Source organism: Babylonia areolata, chromosome 16 (genome assembly GCF_041734735.1).
Source record: "Babylonia areolata isolate BAREFJ2019XMU chromosome 16, ASM4173473v1, whole genome shotgun sequence".
NCBI lineage: Eukaryota > Metazoa > Mollusca > Gastropoda > Neogastropoda > Buccinidae > Babylonia > Babylonia areolata.
In genome coordinates, this window is record NC_134891.1 from 4,421,405 (window position 1) to 4,426,404 (window position 5,000).

The window sequence follows — 5,000 nt, forward strand, 5'->3', positions numbered from 1 at the left end:
ACACAGACAGACAGACAGACAGAGATGTAAAGATATGCCAGTGTGGGGAAAAAGGAAGAAGAAAAAAAAAAAAAAAAAAAAGAGTTGGGTGAGGGTGGTTCACAATTTGTAATACATGTAAGTATACAAAATCGTAGACGTGACCAGACTAGAGTTTGATTTCGTTTGTTTGTGTCCACTGTAAAGAGAAAATCTCTGAAATAATATTATACGGCGTGATACGTTATCAACTGATTGACGCATTTCGACATAGTTTGTAAGGATTGTCAGTGACAATATTATACCAGATTTTCGGTCTGGCTTTTGGCACGCATGTACTGTCCAAGTTTCTCTTTGAATGTTGTGGTGGAAAAGGGTTCTTTGAGGTGTTTGGGGAGATTGTTCCAGCAGTGCGTGCCGGAATATGCCAAACTCGATTTATAAAGGTCTATTCTTGGCTTGGGTAGAGTAAGAGTCGCATTTCGGGAGTTAGGGTTGCGAGTTTCATAGCAGACAATGGTTTGGTGTAGATAAGTAGGGCATTTACCGAATATAATTTTATGCATAAGTACGCACTTATTCAATATTAGGTGCTTTGTCAAGGGAAGAGGTGCTGGCAGTTGATGTTGATGACTGCGTGTGTTTCGTAAAACACCATTGAGGTGTTTTACAGCACGTCTGTGTACAGAATCTAGTTTTTTCATGTGCACTTCGCTGCAGTTGTCCCAAACGTTTGAAACGTAATTAATTCTAGACATGATGTGAGAATGGAAAAAGAAATAGGAAGCCTCTGGACTGACGACATGTTTTAAACGGGATAATAGGTAAACATTTTTTGCAACTGACCTTGATAAAGAACTGATATGTGCCTCCCATTTTAGCTGGTTGTCAATAACGACACCAAGGTGTCGATGTTCTGTAACTTGTTCAATAGCTTGGCCATCGATTGACAAAGTGAGCGGATTTAAGCCACGCTGGTGCTTTTGGCGAGTGGCTACAATCATACTCTTTGTTTTTTCTGGGTTAAGGAGCATATTATTTTCTGTACACCAGTTGGATACTTCGGTTAGGCTGGTTTGTAATCTATCATTAATGTGCTCTGAATTTACTCCATATGTATGAAGAGAAGAGTCATCTGCAAACATGTCGCATGATATTGCAGATGAGGAGATACATAATGGAAGATCATTGATATAAAGGTTGAACAATAAGGGGCCAAGCACAGAGCCTTGGGGAATGCCCATTTTAGTTATTCCCACATTCGAAAAGGTCCCGTTTACTAATACACTCTGCTTTCTTTCTTTTAAGTATGACTCAAAAAAATTAACAGAATTTGTATCAAGCTGATAAACCCGTAGCTTTTCAAGAAGTATTCGATGATTAACGAGATCAAATGCTTTCTTCAAATCTAGAAATACAATTCCGTTGATTTTTTTGTCATTTATAGCTGTGAGCAGTTTATCTAAGAGACTGGTGAGGGCTGTCTGACAGGAGTGTTTTGGGCGAAACCCTGACTGATTTTGATGAAGCAAGTTGTGCCGGTCAAGATATTGCAAAAGGTGCTTGTGTACGTGTTTTTCAAGTGGTTTAGAAAGCGATGATAGTATTGATATTGGTCGGTAATCGTTCAGGTCAGAGGGATTTTTTACTTTAGGTAGTGGTATGATTTTGGCAGTTTTGAACATAGTTGGAAAAACACTTTTTGAAATACTGAGGTTATAAATATATGTCAGATGATGCACTGTATATGGCAGTGATAGAAGCAGAATTTTATTGCTGAGTCCGTCACAGCCATGTGTGTTTTTTTGTCCAAGGTTGGATATGTATTTACCGACCTCATAAACAGTTAGTTGTGGAATGTGAAATGTATCTTGTTGGCTGAGCCTGTCTGAACAAAATGATTTTAGACTGACTGGACATTCATACTGATCTGAGTTTTGTTTCAGACGATTAGTCAAACTTTCCGCGATGGATAAGAAGTGGTTGTTAAAGTCTGTTGCTGTGAAACAATCATATTTCAATGATTTTCCAGGAAATGACTTATTGGTCAGTGCATTGAGAGCTTTCCATATAGATGAAGTATTGTCTGATTCTGACGTCGTTATCCTGTTAAAATATGTCTTTTTGGCCTGACGGACTAAGAACTTTACGTGTTTTCTTTGTTGCTTAAACGCGGAATAGTTCTTTTCTTTCTTAAGTTTATCTCTAATTTTAATCGCTATTGATATGATGACAGTAAACCAAGGAGGTGTTGATGAATTTCCTACCCGTTTTCTTCTAACTGGGGCATGCTTGTCATAAACAGATAAAAAGATTCTATGAAATGCCGCGACCGCTTCATCTGGATCGTTAGATTCATAAATTTCCTTAAATGAGCATTCGCTAAGATCATAGAGAAAATCAACTTCGTTAAAGTGCTTATACGATCGATACGTGATGGTGGAGTGGGTTCTAGTTCTAGCTGTTGGTATCTTACAGGCAACTGTACACTGTATAGCGAAGTGGTCACTGATACTGGTCTGGTGTACCTGAGCACTTACGACTCTGTCTGGATTATTAACATAGATGTGGTCAATCAGAGTTGAGCTGGATGACGTAACTCGCGTTGCTGATTGTATTACTTGGTGCAAATTAAATAGAGATATGGTAGAATCCCATGCCGGATGAGGTTTTTGAAAATCTATATTAAAGTCACCAAGAATGATAATGTCCCTGCCGCGAGCAAAATCCTGTACTTTGTCCATCATGATGACAAAATCATCATACCAACCGAAATTGCTGGATGGGTTTCTATAAATGAATCCTAGTATAACTGGGCATTTTGCTACTTTCACCTCCAGCCAGATGCTTTCTACATTTACGGACTCTAAATCAAATCGTCTATTAGTAAAAGCTTTCATAGTGTCGTGGACATACACAGCTATTCCGGTGTGTCCGGAATGAGTGGCATCTCTTCTGAACAATGAATAGTTTGGAATCCCAATTACATCATCGTCTACAGCTGGGGACAGTCTAGACTCTGTTATTCCGAAAATGTGACAAATTCTAGTCTGGTCAAGGAAGACATTCACATCAGTCGCTTTGTTCTCAAGATGGTAGACATTCAAATGACCCACAGTGAGATCATGAGTTTGCATTTTTGACATGAATAATGTAGGTCTACACTTCAATTAACAATTAAACTTCTTAAAATAGGTGAAGCAGACAATAGTTTCACAAAACACTTCAGGACAATTCAGGGCAAAATTAATGAAAAGAAAAATAAGAAAAGCAAACGAGAGAGCGAGAGAGAGAGAGAGAGAGAGAGAGAGAGAGAGAACTACGTTTCCACAAGCATTTCTCGCCCTCTCTTGCTCCGTCCAGCTTTGAAGGGCTACAGCAAGCAAACAGCAGGCTGGTCAAGGCCAGACAGGCACTTCAGTGTAATCAGCCCAACGCTGATGGCCTCGGAATGTCTCCCGTGAGCCCTCTACACCCCCGTCACTTAGCGTCAAGATTCCAACCCCTACCCTCCCCCCACTCCACCCCACACCCCTTTTCTGGTCCTGTTATGATGTTACAGTAACTGTAACCCCCCCATCCTTGCATACCCCCCCCACGCCCCCCTCCCCCCCACCCTCACCCCATCTCACACACACACGTACATCCCCACATTAATTTTCGTGGCTGTTTTTTTTTTTTGTTTGTTTTTTTCGTTTCATTTTGTGTCAACTTACTTCTTCTTGCTGTGGTTGTCGTTGTCGTTTTTGTTATTGGTGTTGCCTGTTTATTTGCTTTTTTGGGGGGGTGGGGGGTGTTTGTGTGTTTGTTGTTGCTGTTGTTGTTTTGGGGCTTGTTGTTGTTGTCGTTGTTGTTGTTATTTTTTTCTTGATTGCAACCGTTTGCCAGATCAATTCTTGACTTCTCGGGGTCTTACAGCTCTCCTCGTATTTCCTTCTTTTTTTTTCTTTTTTTTTTTGGTCACAACAGATTTCTGTTTTATTTATTTATCTATCTATTCATCATTTGTGAACTAATTTCACTTTTTGTTTTTTTCAAATGATTTATGTTTTACTTTCTTTATTTGCTTGTTTGGTTACTGATTCATTTAGTTAATCAGTTGTTTCTTGGATTCATTCATGCATTCTTTGTTGTGTTCGTTTTCTTTTGTTTTTCATGTGTCTGTGTGTTTGGGCTTTATCATAAAAGAATCATTCCATTCATCCATGAATTCATTCATTGATATTAATTCATTTATTTAGTTTGTTTTTAGTCATTTGTTTATCTGCGTCTTTCTTTCTTTCTGCATTTTTTTTTTTAATTGATTTCTGGTTTCTGTATTTCTTTATTGATTTCTGTATTTATCTATACACGTTATTTTATTTTATTTTTTTCCTGCCCCTGTGTTCTGCTTCATTCAGGATTCATCACTCCCACACGCTGCATATTATCCCCAACCCCCACTCCCTCCTCTCCCCCCCCCCCCACCCCTCGCCGGCCACCACCACCGCCCCCTCCCAACACACACACACACACACACACACACACACACACACACACACACACACACACACACACACACACACACACACACACACACACACACACACACACACAGACACACACACACACACACACACACACACACACACACACACACACTCCCTCCTGCTTTATCAGCCGCAGTGCCCATGTCAGCGGTCCACATGGAACGATCAGCGGTGTGCCGTTACGAAGCAACGCATCACAGACCTGTTGTTGTCCCAGCCAGTTTTGCCCGCCTCCACTGCCCCTCCTGTCCTGTCCCTCCGGTGGTAACCTGGCCCGGACTAATCTGATAGTAACCCGGTAAAGTGATAATCCCATGATAATCTAAGTGACGGAGAAGCGAAAATATGATAGCACTCTGATAGTGAGCTTTTTACAATGACATTCTGATAGTAACTTGATAAGCTTTTTGCAGTAAAGCGCCTGGTGGTAAGCCAGGAAGCTGTTACAATAATAATAATGATAATAATGTGACAGTAAGCTTTACATTTTGG